This window comes from Herpailurus yagouaroundi, unplaced genomic scaffold, assembly GCF_014898765.1.
Source record: "Herpailurus yagouaroundi ecotype Mexico unplaced genomic scaffold, PumYag 403, whole genome shotgun sequence".
NCBI classification, from domain to species: domain Eukaryota; kingdom Metazoa; phylum Chordata; class Mammalia; order Carnivora; family Felidae; genus Herpailurus; species Herpailurus yagouaroundi.
The window spans coordinates 1,052,347-1,065,187 of record NW_024412620.1 but is presented as its reverse complement, the minus strand read 5'-3'; the positions used below and the strand labels follow the sequence as shown (position 1 = coordinate 1,065,187).

General features: G+C 34.8%; 1 protein-coding gene across 2 annotated transcripts in view; it reads right to left on the bottom strand.

The window, feature by feature from the left end:
* The window catches only part of DENND1B (DENN domain containing 1B), a 270,041-nt gene that overhangs the window by 51,835 nt on the left and 205,365 nt on the right, over positions 1 to 12,841 (bottom strand). The gene's annotated exons all lie outside the window — the stretch shown is intronic.

Below are 12,841 nucleotides of genomic sequence, written 5' to 3'. Positions count from 1 at the left end.
AGACTTAGTGGTAAGCTTCTTTACAAATACATATATATATATATATATATGTTTGTATATACAAATATATATAACTATATATATATAGTCTGTGAATCTGATGTATATATAAAGAATATGTTCTGATCAGATTCAGAGTAAACTTAAATATATGGCCAGTAGACAATGTATCTTTCCTCTATGAGACAAATTGTATGCTTTTCACAGGTCTTTAATTCTTCACCAGTCCGTGCATTTGTGGCATTTAATCTAAAAATCCAAAACAAGTTATGCTATTAATCGGTCAGTGTTCTAAATGCCTTTAGTGGTCTAGACATATGTTACATAAATATTTAATTGCCATCAATCCATCAACACTGTGAGGATGACAATAATTAAATTTTAATATTCTTATATGATTTTTAAAGATTTTGACTTTAAAGGAGCTCAAAAAAAAAAACACTGTTCTGGGGAGAGAGGGTCGGTGGTGCAATTCTTTACCAAGCTGGGGAAGTGGGAATGAAGTGCTGTTTTTTGTGCTAACGTGACAGTCTTGTTACTGAAGCAAAGCAGCAGAGGCACTGGAGCATCCCAGTAAACAAATCTATACTCCCCAATTCCTTTTTCAGCCTGGAGGAAAAATTAACATATTTCAAAATTTATCTCATATTAGAAACTCTTCTTGGGCACAAATGTCAGATAACCAGTATAATAAAGGCTTGAGAGCTAGAGAAAAATACATTTTTAATGAGTCAGAAATCTTTAGCAATTTAGAGAAAACATTTACATACAGTAAAAAATTATGCTTCAAATACATTAATTTCTAGCGGATCTTTAAAATCTCTCTTCTATATAATGCTTTAGGGCTAAAAAAGAATAAGTAGTCTAATTTAAATATTTCTTCTTATAAATGCTCAGTAAACCTTGACAGGTTAGTGAAAACTACACTAAAGTGTTACAATAAATTAAGTCAACAGATATCTATAGACACCTGCTAGATGCAAGGCATTCGGTTAGTAGCTATATATAAACACAAACTGCGACAACAAATGGGAATAAGGTGGGTCAGTTTAGAGCTAAACCAAGAGAATTAAGCACATGAGGAAACAGAAATAAACTGTTATTTTTATTCCATTTCAAATATTAGGTAAATAAAACTGTAAAAATACTAAATTACACTACCATGGTATAATGAACAGGAAAACACTTTGAAGAGTATAAAAAACCCATTCAGTGCAATTTATTATTAGAACTGATAATTTAAAACAACATTAATGGAACAACAGTATCCTCCAGGATATATCAACAGATAGGCTTTAAATAATTTGCAACAAAATGAAGTCAAACTTCATGACCACCAGACCATAGAATTAATTAATTTAATCATTCAATTCAATATAATTAATTCAATATCATTCAATACCATTAATTAATTCAATCATTAATTCAATATAATTCAATGTTTACTACAGGCCAGGTACTTTTCTAGATGCCTGAAATACAGAAATGAAAAAAAAAAAAGGCAAAAATTCAAGCCCTCGTGAGCTCTCTTTTTTTCTTGATGAGCCTACTAAAGGTTAGTATTTCATTTATCTTTTCAAAGAACCAGGTCTTAGTTTCATTGATCTTTTCTACTGTTTTTTTTAAAGTCTTTGTTTTCATTTATTTCCTCTCTGATCTTTATTATTTCCTTCCCTCTACTAACTTTGGACTTTGTTCTTTTTTCTAGTTCCTTTAAACTTAGATTGTTTAATTTGAGACTTTCTGGTTTCTTGAGATAGACCTGTATGTCTCCTCAGGCAAGGGCAATAAAAGCAAAAATCAACAAACAGGACTATGTCAAACCAAGAATCTTTTGCACAGTGAAGGAAACCATCAACAAATTGAAAGACAACTATGGAATGGAAGAAGATATTAGCATATGATATTAACAGATAAAAGACTGATACCCAAATTATATAAAGATCTCATACAACTCAATAACAAAAAAAATGTTTTTTTAAAATGGGCAGAGGACCGGAATAGACATTTTTACAAAGAAGAAATGCAGATGGACAATATGTATTTGAAAAGATGCTCAGTATTATGAATCATCAGGGAAATGAACATCAAAACAAGGTATTTCAAAACTGTCAAAATGTCTATTATTAAAAAAAAAACAAGAAACAAGAAGTGTCAGTGAGGATGTGGATGAAAGGAAACCCTTGTGCTCTGTGGGTGGGAATATAAATTGGTGCAGACGCTAACAGTATGGAGGTTCCTCAAAAAAATTAACAACAGAACTACCACACTGTCCAGCAATTCTGGATATTTACTGAAAGAAATATTTTTGGGTATTTATTCAAAGAAAATGAAAACACTAATTCAAAAAGATGTATGTACCCCTATATTCATTATGACAACAGCCAAGATATGAAAGTGACCTAGGTGTCCATTGATAGATGAACGGATAAAGAAGATGTGGTGTGTATATATACAACAGAATATTACTCAGCCATAAAATGTATGAAATATGGCTATTTGTTGCAATACGGATAGACTTAGAGGGTATTGTGCTAGGTGAAATAAGAGAAAGACAAGTGCTGTATGATTTCACTTACATGCGGAATCTAAAAAAGCAAAACAGATGAACAAAACAAAACAAAACAAAACAGACACAGACTCACAGATACAGAGAACAAACTGCTTGCTGCCAGAGGAAAAGGGGGTGGGAGCATGGGTGAGACAGGTAAAGGGATTCAGTACAAACTTCCAGTAATCAAATAAATAAGTCACAAGGATGTAAAGAACAGCATAGAGAATATAGTCAATAGTATTGTAATGACTCTGTATGGGGACAGATGGGGACTAGACCTATCATCATTTCATAATATATAAAAATACTGAATCTCTATCTTGCCCATCTGCAACTAATATTGTATGTCAATTATAATTCAATAACAAAAAAATCTTTTGTGATGCTTATTTAGTGGGGGAGAAGGGGAGTGAAAGCATGAAATAAGAAAAGGTAATACATTACGTAGCGTGTTAGAAGGTGATGAATGTCGGACAGTAAGATAGAATTGCATAAGGAAGGTTGGGGAGTTTGGGGCAAGGAACTTCCAATTTTAAACAGTGTGGTCAGGGCAGATATTATGATGAAGGTGACATCTGAGTCAAGACTTGAAAGCAGTGAGGAAGTAGGCCACATAGTTTATGGGAGAAGACGATCCCAGGAAAAGGGAGCCACCGGCATAAATAACGCCCTGGTGCAGGAGCACGCATGTAATCAGTAGGTCTGTAGGAAGCTCTGGGTATTGAGAGAAAACCCAGACAACCATGATGACTACTCTCATTTTAAAGTCATAACCTGCCATTTCCAACGTGCTCTGAATGATGCCAGACAATTGTTTTTTCTCGAGTCCATCCACTCTCTGACTTCGTATTTTCTCCCTCCTTAAATACCCAACCACTTCTCCCATTCCCTCTCAGCTGATCGTGCTTCCTAATTCCATGTAAGAAAAACAAACAAACAAACTGAAGCCATTAAGAGAGAAATTCTGCAAGCTCCAAGCAGCACATGTGCCCAGCCCCTTCGCCTCGTCCTCTCCCCGTCTGTGCCTTCTGTCCTGTTGTGCATGAAGTAACTACTCCTCACAACGACCAACTCCACTAACAATTTTTCCGTTTTCCTGAATATAGCTTTCTGTATCTACAAGATCATCCCACCAGGCTCCACACACATGTTATTTCTCCTCTTGACCCCATTTACTTCTCTAGCCATGCCCATTTCTGCATTGCGCTTTACAGTAAATCTCAAAAGAGCTGTGAGTATTTTTCTTCTCCCATGCTTCAGCCACAATTTCTGCCTCACCATTTCAGCAAACTTGCGCTTGCTGAGGTCATCAGGTCTCCACATTACTGAATTCACTGGTCAACTCCAGATCCTTATTTTTATTCACTTGTCACAAGACTTTGACAATGTTGATCCCTTCTTCTTTGGTATTCTTTCTCTACTGCTCTGAATTCTCTCCTACATCACTAATCACTCACTCTCCCTTGGCCTCCTTCACCATTGCCTTCTGCTATTTTCCCGTCCATGGGCCTCTTGCCATTTCTCTTTATAGCCACTCTTTCGATAATTTCACTTGGTCTCCAGTCTAATGACTTTAAGTTCTCTCCATGCTGATGACGCCCAAATTTCTATCTCTAGTATAATTTTCTCCTCTGCCTTACTTATCCATTTGCTAACCAATATCCTAGTTGGATGTCTAATAGACATCTCAAGCCTAATATGGCCCAAACTGAACTCATTCTTCTAACCAAAATATTTCCTGCCCATAATCTTCCCCATTTCAGTAGAATGACAGCTATTCTACCAGTTTCTTAGACAAGAAATCATGGAAACACCTGTGAGTCTTCTTTCTCGCATTTCATATTAAATCTTTCAGAATATCCACTGACTTTATCTTCAAAGTGGATCCATAATCTGACTTCAGCTGTTATCCTCTTTCCTGAGCCACTTCTTAAATGCCATCACTTCTCACCAAGATTACAGCAACAGCTTTCCAAATCTTCCTCTCTGCTTCTATCTTTGACCACCTTTCAGGTAGTTGTTCAAATGCCACATATTCCATGAAAATCTACACTATTTTAAATTCCACCCTAACCCCCAATAGGACCCCCCTTCCTGTTCTATTTACTTTTCCATAGTACTTACTCTTTGAACACTCCACATAATTTATCTATGGTCTGTCCTCTACCTACTAAAAATAAAAGATTCACAAAGTCAGATAATTCTATTTTTCCTTGTTCTCCAATATATCTTAACACTCAGAACACTACCTCAAATATCAAGTTATACTGCTGACTTGAGAGAATACAGAATAATTAGATGACTGTTCCCAAAACTTTAGTGTATATATTGTTATGGCACCTCTCTAATAATGTAGATTCCTGGGTTTTAATCCAGGCATCTTGAATCAGACATTTTGAAGATGAGACTCAAGAATATCCATTTTTATTGGTAAACTGATGCTGATCATTTGAGACCCCATTTAGAGAAACACTTTTTAAAATACTAATTGAAGTAAGTTAGCAAAGGATGCTAAATATATATATATTTATATAAATATATATATTTATTTATATTATTTATTATAATTATATAATATAATCATTATATTTATAATATTTATAATATTTATTATATTATTGTATAATATAATAAATTTATATTTATTATATTATATTATTTATATAAATATATATATTTATAACATATAAATATATATGTGTATATATATACACCTTGTCCTGATAAGCTATCTCCCCTTGTGTACTCCTTCCTCCTGACAGTAAGTCTCCATATCTTTCCTATGCCACATTGTTTTATTATTTTTTCATGTTATGAAATAAGTGCGTCATACAATTACCATCTCCCAACAATTCACATATCAAATGTTTCCAAATACTCCAAACCTATTGAATCTTTAGTAGTAATGCATATGTTGATCTTAGCTATAGATTACATACCATACATAAGTACCTTCATGCTTCCTTTAAGGATGTAGAAATTCATAGGATTCTATTACTTACGTTAAAAGCTTTCTAAAATCTTCCAAAATCGCTAGCTGACATAAAAGGAAGACATGGCTTTTGACTCACTCCTTTTTAAAAAATTTTTAATGTTTATTTATTTTTGAGAGAGTGAGAGACAGAATGTGAGTGGGGGAGAGGCAGAGAGAGAGAGGGAGACACACAATCCGAAGCAGGCTCCAGGCTCTGAGCTGTCAGCACAGAGCCCGACGCGGGGCTCGAACTCACAAACCATGAGATCATGACCTGAGCCAAAGTCAGACACTTAACCCACTGAGCACCCAGGCACCCTTTGACTCACTCCTTTTATTCAATATCTTATAAGTCAGAGAAAGTGGGCCATAACACAAAGTATACAGAGTACACTGGATGTCACTGAATTTTCATTTCTACACCCTACACCGTTATGTGACTCCACATTTAAGTTACAGACACCATTCGGTAACACTTGACAGTAACTTGACAGTTATTTGACAGTAACACTTGACTCCTACAAGTTTTGTATTATCCCTAAATTAGCGTCATTATAATCAATTTAAGCTCTTCCATCAAAACTGTCAAGACATTTTCATATCTATTCCTTATAACAAGGAGTCACTCAACAGTTTTTATTTATTTGACAATATTAATGTCTATCGTGTATTATATATTAGGATAGAAAACAATGATCCTTGTCTTTACAGAGCTTACAACTTGAGAGAGCCAAACAAATTAACCTGGATTACAATCTAAGTTCATAGATCAGGTTCAACAAATGTTATTTTCATTTCTTCATAATTACTGTCCTTTACTCTCTCGCTCTTTGTTAAGCATCTATTACAATCCAAGTTATTTTTTTTTTCAGAAGTAAGAAATTAACATAGATATAGTGCTATTAAATAATCTGCAGACTGTATTCAGGTTACACTGGTTTTTCTACTAATGTCTTGTTTTATTCCCAGGCTCTAATCTTATCTTTTCCATTTGTAACTCATCAGTCTTTCCTTGCCGCTGGTGATCTATACACTTCTGGAGAGTACTGCTCAATCGTATTGTATTGTAGAATGCCCCTCAATGTGGGCTGTTCATGAAGACATGAAATCGTTTTCAGAGACCTAATAGTAAATCACTTAGAATGGCTGTAGCAAAGGCATCTGGACAGGTATTCCGGACAAAAGGGGAAGAAGGATTTTGTGTGCCAGGCTAGGGGTTTGAACTTTATCCTAAATATAATAGGAAAAATACAAGATTTGCTTTTCAGAAAGAACAATTGTTAATATAGAATGGAGGATAGCTTACGGTGGCTAAAAACAGTTATCAGTTATCCAACATAAGTCATTGACATTGAAATGAGAGAGAATAAAACAATCTAAGCAATATTTAGAAAGATCAATCAATGGAACATAGTAAACAACTGGAAACTGGATGCAAGAAAGGTCAGCAGTGAACACATGGGAAAAGAAGACTCCTCATTATCTGGTTTAGGCAACACGGTAGCACTAGTTCCCAAAAGAAAGGATGCAGGAGGGACATGTATGTGTGTACATGTACAGATGCATGTATGTATATGGTTGAGGTATGTGTATGTATGGGTGTGAGTATGTATATGTATATACACATAATCATGAAGATATATACTATGCAAACACACATATACATTTACATTTATGTGACTACACACAGTGACTCTGTGATAAAGATGTGCTGGGGACTTATCACATAAAGGTAATTAATGCAGTGTGGTCTTACATAAGAACCCCCAGGGAGATATCTGAGACGTCTAAGGATAAAGAGGGGACTATAACATTAGGGGAGAGGTGGGAGATAACTGTGACTCTAAAGGACACTGAAGAAATAGCCTAGAAAAAAAAGGAGGGAAAAAATAGAAAGTATATCACAAATACAAAAACGTATACAAGAAAGGTACATTAAAGAGGAATAGAGCAAGGATTCTTTTCATTACGCCTGTAACAAAAGCTATCCTTTCAGGAGAAACCATAACACAAAGGATAATAATAGTGACATGAAAGAGACTCTGTCAAGAAAATATTAAGATACCTTAATATGAGTGTCCTATTGGCATTTTTTTTAAGAATCTGTTTAAAATTTTTATTTTGAAATAGTTTTAGGTTTACAGGAATGCAAAAACAGAATGGAGAGTTCCCACATAACCTTCACCCAACTTCCCCTAATGATAACATCTTACATAACCATGGCATATTTATCAAAAGCAAGAAATTGACATAGTTACAGTAGTTATAATACTACTAAATAATCTATAGACTATACTTAGGTTACAGTGGTTTTTCTACAACGGTCTTCTTTTTATTCCAGGATCTAATCCAGTTTTTTCCAGTTGTGGTTCATCAGTCTTTCTTTGGATCTAGACACTTTTGGAGAGTACTGCCCAATCATACTGTAGAATGCTCCAAAATGTGGGCTTGTCTGATGTACACTTATTATTAGATGGAGGTTATATATTTTGGCAAGAATACCATAGGGGTGATTGTATCCACAGTGACTCTCATTAGGGAGTTCATAATGTCAACTTATGTTACTACTGCTGGTGACATTAACCTTGATCATCTGGTTAAGGTGGGGTCTGCTGGGCTTCTCCACCATAAAGTTACAATTTTTCTGTGTACAATAATACCTTAGGGAAATGTGTCAATTGTTTTAAAATCTATAACAAATATGAAAAAACTAACCATCACATGGCAAGTGGACTTTCAAATAGTACTTACCAAATAAATGTTGGTTGAATAAATAACTAACTACATAACCATCTAGTGTTTTGCCATTACACGATAAATTTCTAATTTAAAGTTTTAGAATTATTACACAATGAATTTTGAAATACGTGTTATAAATTAGTATCTGAAATTAAGTACTGAGTATACAGAAAGTTATTTTTATGGGCCCAAATCAGCTCTTCAAACATCATCTTATTTTACCTCATATTCCAACACTGTAATCTACTTATCAATCTTTGAAGTAGCACTTTGTCAGGTGCTTTTAGAAAAATAAATATCAAGCTATATAATAGGTACCGAATTTTCCTTATGTATCATGGTAGTACATCTTCACAGTACTTCTCAAGATTAGTTGAGCACGAACCCCCTCCCCCATCCCAACTACAAAGGATATATTTTATCAAATCATAAATTTTCAGGTTTTCCCTCACAACGATAGATGTGTTAGACCCTACAGTTGTTCAAGGTCCACCAAAAACTTTTTAAATGAATTTTAATTTAATTTTCTGATAAGTATTCTCTTAATGAACTGGTATGAGAATTTTCTACTTATACCCACAAAAGTATGTTCCTCATATAAGGAAAACTTGATGGAATTGGTTGACATGTTTACCAATAACATGAAATAGGTTACAAATGACATGAAATAGTGATTTCATCAGAAATGGATTGATCTTGAGGATTTTTACACTAATGTTATTATTTATATATTAAATATACACTTGTTATTGTATTCTTCGGTCATAAGGAAAAGTTTACTTTCATGAAGCAGAAATCCATCTCCCTAATCTTAGAGTCCTTATATATAATGTATGGCTGTTAATCCCTGTAGTATGTAAATATCTTAGTCTTCAAAATCACTTTTTACAAGTAGTAACTTTGAAACACTGTACAGAGAAATTTTATTAATATTTATTTAGCACCAGCATTAACAAGATCCTATGCAAGCAACTACACATACAGAATTGAGTCACATATGGTCCTAGTACGGGAGTAGCTCAAAATCTATACTAAAAAGAGAATTATTAGAAATGCCAATATAAAAATATATATATGAGTATTATCTTCGATTTTGCACTTCCCTCTACTCTTGTCAGCCCATCAGCAAGAACTGGCAATTCCACCTCCCAAACATAACCAAACCCTGTTCTGTTTTGCTTTGTCTTTTCTACTACCTTCCTCATCCAATCCACCATCACTTCTCTCCTGAACAATTGCAACAGACCCTTGTAGAGACCCACCTCTCTCTCCTCTAATCCATTACAGCACAATCTGGGCAATCTTTATAAAATACAAATCAGATCCAGTCACACCCCAGCTAAAGCTTTCCAATAGCATATTGCTTTGTTTAGAATATAATGTAACAAGGGATGCCTAGGTGGCTTAGTCAGTTGGACGTTCTGACTTCAGCTCAGGTCATGATCTCACCATTTGTGGGTTTGAACCCCCTGTCAGGCTCTGTGCTGACAGCTCAGAGCCTGGAGCCTGCTTCGGATTCTGTCTCTCTCTCTCTCTCTCTCTCTCTGCTCCTCCCCCACTCAGGCTATGTCTCTCTCAAAAAAGAATAAACATTAAAAAAATTTTTTTAAAAGAATATAATGTAACTCATGCCTTTAAAGTCCTACAAGATCTGTGTCCCCTTTCTGCTCTTCTAACCTAAGCTGATGCAACTCTCTTTCTTGCCCACAGTTGATTTAATTATGATCCTAGGAAATGCCGAGTTCTTTTCCCTCCTTGGGGTCTTTTCAATAGCAGTTTCCTCTACTCGAAATGATGTTCCTCTTTTGATATTCTCAAAACTAATTCCCTTCTTCAGATTTCTCTTAAGTATCACCTTTTCAGTAAAGCCTTTTCTGAAGCTCTGGTCTAAAATTAGGCACCCAATCAATATCTCATGCCCTCTAAACTTACCACTTGCCGACATTTTTCCTTTTTATTTGTTGTGTGTTAACCCATTCCCTTCACTAGAAATCACAACTCCATGAAAGCGGGTTACACAGCTCTGAATCTCAAGTGCTTGGAGGAGCAGGACCCAACAACAACAACAACAACAACAACAAAAGATGCTCAGTACTTAACTGTTAAAGTGAATAAACAAACAAAATGTTTTCAAAGTAATACAGGCACAGAGAAAGGAGTGCAGACCTAGTGAGCTGGGGGAAAATCAGGGAAAGCTTTAGAGAGGTGAAGGAAAACACAGTAAGAGGGAAATTACAGTAACATAGACTAAATGCTGTAACTCTGGTATGAACAAAAGCTCTAAGGGAACAGAACGGATGTAAGGGGTAAATGTTGATTTGGATAAGGGCTGATGTTTGAGAAGACTATGGAAGAATGACAATGGATTAATACTGGCTGTATGGTACAGCATATACAAAACCTTACTTTGTGAAAGGTGTATTTGAAGGGATATTCAAGGCATTTGGATAGTCCATTAGTATAAGAAACTGGGGAAGGATTTAAAGCTTAGAGAGAGACCAAGCACCTTACAATGTGTGATACTCTGAGAAAGTGGCACACCAGGGTACAAACCCAGATCTACTGCATTCCAGAGCATTCCAGAGCCAATGCTATTAACAATGGGGTAGGCATGTCATTACACATGGTGGTGAGACCAGGAACTCAGAGCCAAAGAATGAATGCAATGTATTTACCTGAAAACTTGAGTTTAATTGAAGATGAAGGGAGGAGAAGGGTACTTTAACCAGTAATTTATTTAAAACATTTTCACTTTAAAATAAACACAGCTATACTGTGGTATAGAATGCACGATGTATATAAACGTCTCTGAAAAATACAAAATGGCTTTATTAAATGTGCTTTTTCAATGGTCTCTGATAGTCACATTCCTATTCTTTTCAAAAACATGTGTTCTCTTCTACCACAAGGGGCACTTTGTTGGATGGAAAAGTTTAAAAAAGACACATTTGTATTGTCCTATGAAAGGCAGGAAAGGGTTTTGGAAGAACACCAAAAGAGCCTTTTCCAATTTGAATCTTTCCTATCATTTTCCTCTCTGATAAAGGTAGAATATAAGCAAGCAAGATTATTTTAGGAAAAAAATATATCTGTGCTTGAGCTCCTTACTTATTATATACATTTCTTAACAGAAATATAGGTTGCCTTCTAAAAAAGGGCCTATATCACGGAGATCCCATAAGTCTGTGGCTGTATACTAGGCTCTTGGGTCAACACACCAAATTCAGTCATGGTCTTTAGCCAGGAAAAGTGTATAATAAAATGAGCAGAAAAAACTTTAGTTCCAGTGACCTTAATAACGAGCAATATACACAAGAAAATAATTTCCTTTACTGTGTTAGTATAATATGAGATAAAGGTAAGAGTCCTAAAAATAATAGCTTAAATCTCGGTAAAGCTGTTAGCTACAGAAACATGGTGGTGTCAGAATGGTGGATTTAAGAAGCTGTTTCTGGGATTCCTTCCAAATCCATTATCTAAAGAGCAATTTATCCAAATGGAACCTACTATCATCTGTCTAAGCTATGTTTATTTCATAATATCAAGGAATGTTAGAGTCAAAAGGTATCTCAAACTTGGTGACCTTTTACTCTAACTCATCTTACAGATGCAGAAACTGAGGTCTCAAAAGGTTAAGAAGTCAACTGTCAATGAAAACAGCCCAATAGAAACAAGCTGATCTGGAAACAAATATATGTGTATACACACACACACACACACACACACACACACACACACACACACATACGTATATATATACATATATATACGTGTATATATATATGTATATGTGTGTATATATATATAAATGTTTTTATATAGTACTTAAATAATTCAAATAATAGTGCCTTAAATAATTAAGTTTAAATAATGATAAAGCAAACTACTAGAACATTCCCTTCCTTAGAAGGGCCTTCCTTGAGTGCCCCTCTCTCTCCACAGGAAAGACCACAATTGCTTCAGGTTGTCCTCTCCTTGTCTGCCTTTATAGTTTTACCACACAAATGTCTCCCTAAATAATATACTATATAATTTTTCTTCCTGTTAAATATTACACAAAAAGACTCATCATAGTAATTCTTTAGTGATTTTTTTCATTTAATTCATTTTCAGTTTTGCTGCAGCTTAATTTTCCTACTGTACAATGTTTTATTGTATGAATATAACGATTTGTTCATTTTAACACTGATGAACATCTGAGATTACTGCCAGTATTTTGCTTTTTACAAGCAATTTCAGTAAATGATTTCTGGTGCACAACTTAGAGTGAAATTTCTAAGAACTTTGCACATTTAACTTTAAATGGTAGTGCCACAGTGTTTTCTAAGTTATTTGCGCAAATTTACACCCCCATGAACAGTTAAAACTTGGTCCCTTGCTCTGTGCCTTTGCCAAATTTTGAGATTCTGTTTTTGGTTTTTGGTTTTTTTTTAATTTGGCCAATCTGGTGAGTATATGGTGAAATTTCATTGTGTTTTTTTATGTGATGTTCTCTGACCCCAAATGAGGCTGAATACCTTGCACACTTTTATCGGCCATTCAGGTTTCTCCATTTGCATGTGCTTACTCAAGTC